Source organism: Mycteria americana, chromosome 11 (assembly GCF_035582795.1).
Source record: "Mycteria americana isolate JAX WOST 10 ecotype Jacksonville Zoo and Gardens chromosome 11, USCA_MyAme_1.0, whole genome shotgun sequence".
Taxonomy (NCBI): Eukaryota; Metazoa; Chordata; class Aves; order Ciconiiformes; family Ciconiidae; genus Mycteria; species Mycteria americana.
Window position 1 is genome coordinate 12144567 of NC_134375.1, and position 12909 is coordinate 12157475.

Here is a 12909-nt window from a genome sequence, read left to right on the forward strand (position 1 = left end):
GCGGGGCGAGGGAGGGCGGGGCGGGGGCGGGGACCGCCCCCGCCCCGCCCTCCCTCGCCCCGCCCCCGCCCCGCCCCGCGGAGGGCGGTGCAGGTAGCGCGGTGCGGTGGCGGCTTTGTGGGTGAGCCCTGCTTCCTCGCCTCGGTGTGGGGGCCTGTGTTGCTAATTAGTTCATCGTTAGGTTTCAGAGTTAACAGCTCCCGGAAGAAGATGGACTCACAGCCCCCTTCCAGCGGCTGTTGAAAGTTATGCGCTCCAGAAGGTGTGGCATCACTGATAGCCATGCTGCGGGCCGTTTCGGCTGACCTAAGGAGGAAAAATGTCACCGTCATTTACGTAACGCTAAGGCAGAGTGTGGACCCATCGGGGAACGCTGCCAGGTGACCTTCCACCTCCTATTTGAATCCTGGTTTTCATTTTTTTACAAACTTCATTGCAAGTGACACAAAGGATCGAGGTGTAATGCCAAAGCACCGTGTGTCGTAGCGGCCTTCCAGGATTCAAACGTGATTTTCTGTCCTCTGTAGGGAGGCGAACCTCCAGCCGTGGAGACGTGGCAGCGCGGCGCTGCTCGCAATGGTAACTGCCGTACTGCAGCCGCTGGCGGTGCCCGAGGCTCGGCGCAGGGCATTGCCAGCTGAGGCGTTTAAAGACAGGGGACATTTTCCTGTAGGTGAGTAAAGCAGCATCACTCGCTGAAATTACATTTGCGTATCCTCTATGGCTGCTTGATTAAGAGATTGATGAATTAGCTAGGAGAAAAATAGGCTACGACTTCAACCCTAAGAGTCATTTGAGCCTGAAATTCAACGATTTAAAGCTGCCCATGTAAGCCCTTGGATACGTGCAGCTTCCCGGTCACTCGAGGTTTTCTGTCTTGTCTCTTTTTTCCAGTTATCTTAGTCTGGAATTATTGACTTGCACATTTCCCTACGTTTTCTTGCCCTGACCTCGGTCTTTACCCGCTTCGCTGGCCGAGTTCCCCGTGAGTGCTGGCAGGGGTTTCTGCAGCTGGGCATCAGAGTGCCGTGTCTCCAGCCTAAAGCCTTCGGTGGTGATACAAGAAGTGATTCACTGTATTCAGTCAGTCAAAACCCTGCTCTTCTCCACTGTCCTGGTGTAGAGATCATATATAGACAGGGCTGAGCGTGCAGGTCTCAGAGAGGTAGGCTTAACTCGGGTGTTAGAGTTGAATTTGCAATTCCTTATCAACAGGATGTGAAGCAGTTATTTCTGTCTCTGGGAGAAAGCTTGGAGTCTCATTGTCTAAATCAAGGACCTGAACAGGTCGACATTTCACCTTATGCAGTCTCAAGCATGTTTGAGATACAGTTCTCCTTTACCAGGTTAATAAAATGATTACAAAAGGACTTGCATAGAAAAACCTATTATGGCACTCTGCAGAAATACCAAAATGAAGAGCTGCCTTAGATTTTATACGCAGCAGAGGACCGGTGTGGAAGAGGAGTGCCCTGACGATGTGTCGTGCACAGCTCTGCTGCTACATCGGCAGGTGACCGTCATTTCTAAAGAGGGGGTGGCAGTGACCGAGCTCAGGGGACTGGACAGAGGGACGCTGTGTTTGAATCCCAGACTAGCAGGTGAGGCATTAAAGGACTAGTAACATTACCCGTGCTGTAAATACACGCAGGGCTGATGTTATTCTTTGACTCCGCTTACTGCAACGGAGCCTGAGTTGCCTCTGGTTTACGCACATGAGAACACATGCAACCCCTGTGCTCGTTCCAGCTCCCGTTAATGCCACTGGCTTGGGTTTGCCAGGCCTGTCTGCAGCACCACCATAGCAGAAATAACTTCTGGGTCCATTTCAGAACTGCTTGCAATACCAAATGACATAACTAACTATTCCTTCCCACCTAGTTCAGCTGCTGCTTTCGGTGTGCCCAGCTTAAAAACCATCTTGTTTGCCCCTTTTCTCCCCCCTGAAAATATTCTCTATTGAGAATATTTTGGCCATGTCAAAGAATTCAGTATTTCTTTTTAAGCGGTTTTTTTTCTGTGGCTCCTTTGTTGAAAACCTTCTTGGTGTGAAATTAACTTTGAAACTCATGGACCTGGTAAGGTATTGAACTGACATGTGTAGATCTAAAGACCTGCTCTACTAGAGAGGTCCCCAACAGGGGATGTTACTTGGCCAAAACTAAGATCTTTTTTGCTCAATACTTCTGTGTATTAACATCTGAATATAGCATCTCGATTATTGGTGGGGGGAGCGTGTTCCGATTCTGTGTGAAATAAATGAAAATACTCTGCAGTATGTAAACTGTAGGGGAACCCTTTAACTTTCAAGTGGGTAGTGATATCAAATCTTGACTGTATGTTTGCTGCATAGTGGCGTATTAAAAAAAAATGAAAAACACCCTTTATTGCTTTTCATCTAGCTCTGAGACAAAGGTTTCTATTCAGCAGAAAGGAGTTATTTGTGCTTGGTGCCCACGCTGGTGCCCTGGGCAGAGGGTGGAGCTGGCGTGACGGCAGGGTAGCCGGTGCCCACGGGATAGAGCCACAGCGAGGAGCTGGGTCTGGGCAGGTTGCGTGGGGAAGACTGAGCCCCGTGCTGCCTTCGCGTCCTGCGGGGAGAAGCCGCACGTGTCTGTCTGGCACTTTTTAGTAAGACCGAGCGCTCAGTCTGCTTGGAAAGCGTGAAGGTAAAGCAGGTCGCTTTATCCTTCCCACGTGTGGGGAAGGATCTGAAGCTGCTGTAAATGACAGGCTGCATTTTACTCGATGAATCAGTGATCCACAGCAAAAATCTTGTACTCACGATCAACTAATACGATGGGAATTTTGGGACCTATACACTATACTAATGAGTTATGCTCTTATGTCTGTGTTTGGGGGGTGGGCAGCATTCTTTTATAGCAGGTACAGTGATATTTCTACTTTTAATAGAAATAATCTTAATTTTGAATTCAAATATCATCTGGTTTTAATGTTAAAAGACCTGATTGCAAGTATGGTGTAAGACTGTATGTTCTTTATGATGAAAGGAGAGGAGAAAGATAGGTAGAAATAAAGACGCTGCATTGTTTTTGGTTAAGCATGTGTTGACTAAACTAACTAAATCCTGGAGATTCAGCTTCCCCCAGAGCCACACTGTGATTCTGAGGTGCCTGCAGAGATCACTTATGTTTCAACCTTGCATGTCAAGATGAAAAGAGTGCTGCTGAGATGATGCTGGCCAAGGTGCTGTGGTTGCATCACTACTCTGGAAAAGATGCACAGGAAAGGTGTATAGGTATGAAGTATAAAGCCTATAAGGTATAAAAAAGGCCAGTAACAGCATTTCATAGAAAATCTGCTGTCCCTTTGTAGGTGATAGATTTCCATTGCCATCGCTGTGCTGCTTCCGTCTCCACGGCAGAGAGTATTCCTGTGTGAATATAGATGGGCGACAGTTTCTGGTGCTCACGGGAGTGCAGCGATGGATGCTGCACCCCGGGTCCCACGTGGCCGCCCCGTGCTCAGACAACGCAGTGGCTGGTGTCTCAGTCTCCTGGGTTTGGTAACTGCGCAAAGGATGGACTCAGAGGAAGATGACAGAGGAGTGACCTTGCAGTCTGCCTCTAGCGTTGTGATTCAGGAGGAGTCGGTTCAATTGCTGGGTCTATTACGGACATCTGCATGGCCTCGGCCGAGCTGTTAAACTGTTCCTCTTCTGTGAAATGAGGATTTGCAAACTTCAAATTTCCCTCTCTCATCTGCTGTGGTTGTAGTCCCCGCAGACTGGGAGGAAACACAGAGAGCGGTCTGAGAACTGTATTTTGCATGGCTTAGCCTGAACTATAGCTCTATTAATACTAAGATAAATATAATTTAAATTCAGTTTGACCTTAAGTGGCAGCTGTGACAAAGCATGGCATGTTTGAGGTCTGGATACAATTATTTGGAATTACTAAACACCATACTTCAGTCATGACCTTTAGATTGCACCGACGCCAGAGGAGGTCCCTGATTTTAACTTCTAAACTGCAAATCACCCCATTGGAAAGAGACTTCAGAAGCTATCATAATCATAGAGAATATTTTAAAGTGTGTAGAAGCTATAACCAAAATATTTATTTTACACACTTGTCTGCATTTAATCCATAAATCTGTCTACTACGATAGTGTTTTACTGGTGTAGATGAGGCAAGTAAGCTGAGATCATAGCAGACATGTCCTATAAGGCTTTACAGAAAATCATTGCTTTTTAATCCCTTTATCCCTGTTATTTCCTACCACTGTGAAAATCCAGTGGCAGGGAAAGCTGGCACAGTGTCGGACAGATGCATAATATGTCATGCTAAGCAGGCAAAAATCCTTCTGTTTGTATAATACTCCAAACACATTATAAATGTCAATGTTAGTGCTATATGTCCTACATAAATAAATATAACTTATCAATACTCGACCGGGTATTATACATCTTTGGGCTAACCTTGTTACACGTGCTGTCTTGATATCAATGACTAATCTTCTAATTAGAGATAGCCAGAAAAGTTGAACGGAACTAGTTTATGAAAAGCAGGTACCACCCAAGTGGCTACCTGGGTATAAAAATGAGTTGTGTACTGCATGTTATATAGCACCTGATCTCAAGCCTTTAGGGATTTTTTTTGCATTATTTTTTCCCTGCATAAACACTGAAAACATGCTTAGACAGTAGAACTGAGCTCGAATGTCCAGAAGGCATCTAGACATTTTCAGGTGCATGATTGCTTCCTTGATCTTCACATTAAAGCATCCTCCTGTCCGTAGTACAAATTTAATCAGCTGAGCTACATCCTCTTACGCTGAAAGGTCCGGGAGCCCTGCAAGTTGCCTGATTTGAGACTTTCTGAGATGGTTTGAGACTATTTGAGCCTACTTGAGATGGTTTGAGACTATTTGAGACGGTTTGAGACTATTTGTACTACAAGGGTGAGAATGGATTTAGTTAAAATGCACGAGAAGAGCTTACGGTAGCTGTTGTGAAAGCGAGACATTGCAATGTGCCTAGTGTTTGGGGAGGGGGGAATACTTAATAAAAAGATCTTATACATCTCTTACACGTGCATTTTGAAAGGGAACATTTAAAGATGAACTTGGCAGTAAGTGCAGTGCTGTCTATGACGGATTTGCGTGAGTAGCAACAGCAACAGTTTTCTCCCAAAGTAAATCTTACCGATTTCAGGTCATCCTGCCTGGCTGACACCGAGCAAGGACAGAACCTCTGCAAAACACCCAACCACCTTTTCATTGCTTTAGGATCTACGCAGAGCACCCTGATTAGAACACCCCCAATCCTTTGAATTATAAAGACCAAAAGTCATGTGTTTCTCTCCTGCTCTCTCACAAGGGAGGAAATTGGACTGATGGGATTTTCCGACACGCCGAGCGTAATTCAGTTCCTGTTGGAATCAGAAGTTTTATCATCTACTCAGTACAGGTACCACGAGGCCTGAGCTTTGCTTGACTTGATACCTCGCGGCCCATGACGTTTGCAGCGGCACAGCCTGGTCCTTGCACGCTCGCCCCAGCACCCCCCCGTCCATCCCCCTCTCTGCTGCAGGACACCGGCACGCCGCGGGCGCCCTGCCCTCCTGCTCCCGCCGCTCCTCCTTCTCACGATAAGGTTGTTGCTATTTATTTATGCACTTGAGGGCTGCAAATTTTAGCTAATTAATGCAGGCATGACCTCTTCCCCATGTTATTAACCACGGAGGAACAAAGCATTCCGAACCTCATTCTTCCTTTCTCACCCTGTTAAAATGCCGTCTGACTTTCATGGCAGCTTTGCCAGAGCAGCTCACAAACTGGTCGCAGGCTGGAGCACGGGTCTTCCAAAATGCCAGCTGTAGGCACATAACCCCAAATGGATAATTAGAATATATGTGATCTTTTAATCTAGGGCAAGAGAACATATGGAGCGTCAAGGCAGAGTCAATTTAAGATTTTGACAACAAAAATATGTGTTCTTTCAGCCATAATAATTTAAAAAAATGGTTCATTTTTCTGCTGTTCCTGACATTCAGTAGAAATTGCAGGAGAGTGACAGGTTCTCGGGCTGTTCTCATCCGACTTTAAAAACATCTGCCTTAGGAAATGACTTTGTACCTAACCTATGAGCAGTTTTCCAATTATTTTACTAAATAAATACGAGTATTCTGTTAAAACAGCTGCTACTCTTAGGAGATATTTTTCCATAAGGTGAAGTCAATCAAAGAGAATGTGCTGCTTTTAGATAAGTGTTCCAGGAATAAATGCAAAGAGCAGAGCTGAAGAGCTGCGATGCTGAAACCCGGAGCAGGAGGAGCCCTCCGAACCGCGGGTTGCTGCCACGGGCCCCGGCTCTCCCGCTGCCCCCTGGCCAGCCGCGGCTCCGGCAGCGTCCTGTAGCCCCTCCAGCCGCTGCCGTTCTTGAAGTTTCATTTAAGTTTTTATTTTTTTATTTAAAGGGGTAGAGACAGTTTACACTCCATTGGTGACTTTGTTGTTTGCTTTTCAGCATCCCACCATGCACTTCAGCGATAGAGGCTGTGATATCACCTCTGTTTGGTTTATGGAGAACAAACACATCCAGAACAGAGCATGTATTTGGCCAACTTCAGATAAGAAGTTTGTGGCAGGGCTGAGAGTTGAACCCAAAGTTTTCGAGTGCCAATCCAGGACTGGTTAATCACCAAACCCTGCTAGTCTTAAAAATACGTTTAAAGGGTTATTTAGGTCTATGATGGTACCGTGGAAGCGTGCTGTTAACGCTTGTGGTGATACACGAACAGAGCTTCCTCCCTCTAGACCGTCTGTCTGTCCATGGCTTCCACGTGGAAAGACCAGCAGACAGGGCTGCTGGCCAAACCCCGGGCTGCCTGTAGGCACGCTGCTGTATTTCCGTGCTGTGCCGTAGGGGTGGGACTGCCAGTCGGCCGGGGAGAGGGGTCAGGTCCCCGCACCCCAGGTGCTTGTGTACGTGCCAAAGTCTAGCCAAGTGCTGCACCAAAACCCCACACCTTTGCTTTGAAAATCCATGCAAGGGCCCCGACAGCCTCCTGGAGACCTGCTTGCCCATGAGGAATGCCGGAGCACAGGCCAAGGTGAAATCCAATAGAAGAGTAAAATATAAGTGAAAAAGCTGACTTTCCTGTGGATTTTTTAAGCATTTAACAGAACTTAATAGAGCATTATCTCTCTCGCTAAGGAATGATAAGGTGGCTGTAAGAGCGGCTTCTATAGACCCTGCTCCTATAAAATCTAATTGGTTTCATATCTATTAAATTCTAAAGGCCTTTCTTTAAAGTTGTGGGGGTTTTTTTAAAATCAAATAATAGATTTATTCTTGATGTCTTGGGCACATTATTGCAGTAACCTCATCCTTGGACCACAGCTTTGGCAGAACACACACATCCGTAATGAGGGACTACATGTTCTGTGGAGTTTTTATTACAAAAGAAAATGAACAAGTATATTAGGAAGAAAGGGGGAAAATAGAGAAGGCTACTTTTTTGGCAAAGCTTTGTATTACAGATCTCATTTCTCTGGTTGCAGCTGCCTTTAGGCACCCAGTTGAGTGAGCTGCTATATTATGCTTAACTGTAGATGCTTCCCAAATTTGCTCTTTGGTGAAACAGGCATTTGTGCAGGTTCCCCATAAAAATGACTGATGTGAGTTTTACCAAGAGCTCTGGCACTTCTCCATTATAAGAAAGGATTACATTTTTAGCGAGATTTATCAAGATGGGCGTAGTGAAACAAACATTTTAAATGTCCAGTTTAATCCTCTCTCTTCCCCCAAACCAACCTATGTGGGCAGGATTTTTAGCTGTTCTGAAATGAAAGCTTCCTGAAAGAAAGATATTTCCCTGTGGGACTACCCAGCTTTCAGTCCTGCTTCTGTGGGAAGGTAAGAGAGCTCTGTTTTCATTTACTATTTATGAGATGTGCATTCATATTGCCAAGTGACCATAGGATTCTGTGCTCTTAAGAATCTGCAAATGAGATGAAGCTCATTATTTTTTAATGCAAAAAGGATTATTGCGATCTTAGTGCAGGGGTATGTAACCTCAGATATGTGTCTTGCTGTGGGATATATATTGAGGCTTTTGCTTTAGGAAGCCAATAAAGTACACGCAGTATTTTCCAGTCATTCTGTTCAGCATACAAAAGCAGTATTTATTAGAAATAACACTAAAGGGGATTTTTTTTTTTTAATCGCAGACCATGACTTGCAGGAAGTTGCCCTCCTCTTTGCATGCACTTTACAGTGTTGAGATAAATGCAGGGGCACATTTTCAAATATAAAGCTGCTCCTTAATAAGAGACGATTCATTATTACCCACTCCCATCTCCACGCACAGGAATCAGTCTCACGGTCCTGAGGGAGAGCAAAGTCTGATAATCAAGTAATCCCTTGTTAATTCTTCCCTCAGTAAATTAGGGCTTACTTTATAGGATCATGTTATGGGGTGTCAAGCTCTCGTGGCCCTGCTCTAACAGTGACAGGCACTTCGGTGTTTCTGCAGATGAAAGCGTTTGCGTGTGTGTCTGGCTGCCTGGGAGCGGGAGTCCCTGATCTGGGAGGTGGGGCGTAGTATCTTAGGAGGAAAACCAAGCAGCGAGAGAGCTGCAAAAAAGACATTAAATCTGCTTATTGCACCCACAGTTACAATATGCAACACCAAAAGGAAACCCATTCGCTATGCCTTTGGCGTTTGCCCGGCACCGAAGCCGTCAGCTGGGGTGCCCTGGGTTGCTCCCTCTGACGGCGGCGGGTCCGGTGCTCGTCCCACGCTGGCCGGACGCCGTGCGGGCACGCTCCTCCGCCCGCGGGACGTTTATCCTGCCGGTGCCGTTGTCCTTACGTCCCGCGGATGGGACGCGCTCTAATTCTTGTGGTCACCGCGTAGGTTGCTTTGAAGCAGGTTCATCGCGTGGAGTTGTACAAAGAATTGTTGGTGGAGGGCAGCTCAAATACAGCCTTAAGTGCCTGCGCTCTTCTGTGCCGCGTGTGTGGGGTCCCCTTCAGTATTTCCATCTGCTGTATTAAAATAGTGCAGAAATGGGCAGGAGCGAGGAGGTTTGAGAGGGAAGACAGTTCGGATGTGTTTATTAACCAGAAAAGCTGGATTTTCATTGCTGCCTATTACTATACAGAAACTATACGTTGGTTTTGCACACTCGTATGGCCCCTGTTTAAAATACCTTGTTAACAATTAATGTATTCTCGCAGCAGTTCACAGAATAACTGGAGAAATGGCACACGAGCTTTCTGGTTTTATTTCTGTCTTCCAGGTGTGCTCAGCCCCACACGTTCACCCCTGGTCCGGGCCGGGCAGGGAGCCGGGGTGAGCTCCGGGACCGCAGGCCTGCACGTTCCCCGCCTTCCCCGAGCAGGGCGACCCTCACAAATCCCGCCATTCTCCACTCGTCCCCTGTAGCCTCACCTTTACAGGACCGGTCCCACTGCTGCCTGGCTGTGCTTCAAGCACAAATTCAACTCTCTCCTCTGATTTCTGGCTACTTTGCCGATGCCAGCTGTGCTCTGAGCCTGGCCCCTGCCACACAGCCCTGCAGGTCCCACGCAGGGTTTACGCACAACTTGAACGTTTTCAAGCCTATCGATCTGAAACAGAAGTGTCAACCGGTAGAAAAGGCGTTACGCTTTCAGCTGAAGGTACCTGATTTAGCAACGCGCCAAAGACAAGTTCAAGGTACTACAGAAAAGAGTAAATTAAAAGGAAAATATCACCGCTTTGCTGTACGGGAGAAGCGTCAGAGGGCTTTAAGCAAGTACCCGACCGCCGAGCGCTTTGCGGAGCCCTGGGGACCGACAGCCCTGCTCCCAGGAGCAGCCTGGGACCTGCAGGGAGGGGGCACAGGCCAGCCGAGATCCCCTGTACATCACCGTCCCCGCTTCCTCCCCGGGACGGCACAGGATGAAGTCAGGCAGCGTCGATCAGAATGCCCTTAGGGACTTAGGTGACCAGCTCCCAGGGAAGAGGCACTTACAGCCCTTAGGCGCCTTTTAAGACCCCAGCCTAATCTCCTTCACTGCGTGCTTGCTCTCTTGAGCTCGCGCTCCACAAATGCGGTAATTGCAAGCATTTGTTTTGAACCGTAGAAGCCTGCGCTCCAGAGCAAGTTTTATTTACTACAATTATATCTGGCAGGTAATTTCTAATAAACTCGGGAAAATTATAAACCTCTCACTAAATTCATGAACAGAAAAATAGGGCAAATTGATCAAATAAGCTGTTTCCTACATAATAAAAAAATGATTATGTGCATAACATCCTGGAACAGAAATAGCTCTGCTGAAACCATAAAGACAAGCAGGAACTTGCTAGAGGCATCTGTGCAGAGTTTTTAAATTTGGGTTCACTCCTAGCAAGGAGCCGAAGAATCTGCTTAACCGCGAGCCATCAGCTCTGCCCCACGGCTGCTGGCGGAGCTGCTCGCTCGCCGCCCCTGCCTCGGCCCTCGCTGTGGTAGAGTGCTGGGCCGTTTTGAGACGCAGCCTTGGAAAGCTGGAGCCCCATTTTTGCCCTTCTCGTTGTTGACTGAAGAGCAGTCTTCGTACGGGAGCGGAGAGCGCCTCGCTTCCTTCCCACATGTATTGAAAATGAAACCAGACAAAATGTTCAGAATCTAATATGTGAGATTTGTTCCACGTCTCGGGTAACCGAATGTATGTGTGATGTCACTGAATCTAAATTTCAAATAGCTGAATTCAGGTATTGGGTTTTTCTAAAATGAGCTTTTAATAATTATTGAGCTTTTTCATCTCTGCTATGTAGCTTAATTTACATTAAAAATTTGAATTTCATCTTAAATTCTCAATCTAGCAGTGTTAACACCTCTCTGAGATAAGTAAACGATTGCTACAAATTAGGTCTGGGCTTGGATGCCGCAGCTGATTAACATCACATAAGGACAATTAACAGCATTTTTAGGAGTGGATAGGAAGAAATTATCATATGCAGTTGAAACTATAAAGAGAATTTTAGGGAGGTATGTAATTAGGCAAATTAGGCTAGGGTAGTGGCTTTAGCATACCTATCCTGATGAAAAAAATTTATGGATTCCTTAAGGACCATATAGGTTCTTTAAAGACTACAGTCTTACATCTCTTCTAAAACATATGTTTACAAAACAATTTAAATGTCAAATCCATTCCATATTAACATCATACCAGTTCTAAATGGTCTGGCATCGCCAAGAAAATTAATGAGAGTTTCCCTGCCTGAACTCTGAATTTCTTTCTCATTTGAGTTTGAATAAGGGGAAAAGATAGCTTAGGAAATGAGAGCGTACATTTAGACGGGTTAAAGAAGGCTTACAGCAGACCTGGATCTTTTTGATTTCTGCAGTAATGTCTATCTGCAGCCCCTTCTGATGCCATTTTTTAAAACCATCACGGGGCAGGGGCAATGGTTAAAGGAGCTGCCATAGGGCTAGGAAGGCTATGTAAAATAATACGAACATAGCTTTCCCATTTTCCAACTTAAAGCATCATTATGTATGACCTCATGTCACTTTATGCTTCATTATCAATCATCATCTGAGGGCTGAGGAAAGCTTTATCTGCAGCCTGGGTTGTGAAGAATGGCAGCAAATGGAAAATTAGAAAGGTTTCCTTATCGCTTGTGGGAAATGCTCTCCTTTGAAACCTCCGCTGTGCTCTCCAGACTCCGTGCGTAAGCCTAGATGGAGAACAATGTTACTCAGAGGCTCGTATTTTCCTCGTCATCTGGAATAACGGTAACCAGGAGTGACAAGCTGTGAGCTGGAAATGATCCATCATGTGGCATCTCCGTCCTCCTCCCAGTGCACCGCTGGGTGGCTGTGATTCCAGGTGTTGTGGTACTGGTTTCTGCTTGCATGGAAGCGGGGAAAATCAGGAGGTACGTTGTTCTGGAAGGGCTCGCCCATCCTCCAGGACTGTTGGGTTTGCTCTGCCCACCCAGCGTCAGCCTGGCTGCGGAGCGGCTCTTGGTGCCCGCGCGGCGTTGGTGGGTACGCGGCAGCAAGCGCCGCTTTGCCAGGCTGGCGGTGTGCAGGTTTGAGGGTTTCTCTCTCCTTTTTGTCATCTCTCCAGCATGGTTTCCTCTCTGAGCTTGACTGATACTTGATCCCAGCGAGTTTCCCAAACAAAGAAGAGCAATTACGGTCTCTGATTAAAAAGCCTGGGCAGCGTGGTGTGTGCAAATCAAGATAACCATTTATCTGCAACTCTTCCCTGTCTGCCTGCGGGGGCTTAGGCTCAGCCTGCATTCAGGTTGCAGAAGTATTTGCTTTTGCTGCGATTGCAGCGTGGGATGGTGAGAGGGGGCGAGGGGGTGGCAAGGGCAGGGGACGGCTGCGGGTCTGCGGAGGGAGATAAGGGCCGAGGCACCGGGAGGGAAAGCTGCGGCGCTGGCCCATCACCTGCACATGATGTGCTTTTGCAGAGTGTCAGCGCAAAAGCACAGTGACAGCAAAGTGACCATTTCTCTCTGACGCGTTGTTCGGCTTCAGGCTGAGGGCAGCCCACGTGCTGGACTGCCCTTCCCTGCGCCCCGTCCCGCAGGACACTTGCCACCGCTCCTGATCGCACTGGAAAGATAAGACAGATGTATGTGCTCGATTTCAAGGGGAGCACTCAACACAATACTGCTAGGGCTATCAACATTGCTATCAGAAGCTGAAGTACTCCTTCCTTGGGCGCTAAAATAAATTAGCAAGCACGCTTGGCTAGAAGAAAAATATCTTCAGTGTCACCCTTAAAAAATGCTGCTCTCCTCTGCCCCTGTGAGAAGGTTTGGAAGGTAGTGTATATTTGTTTAACTTGCATACATACTTTATAGCATTTACATGCCTCAGGAAAGACGTCCTTGATTAACAAAATCACAGAATCACAGAATCGTATAGGTTGGAAAAGACCTTTAAGAT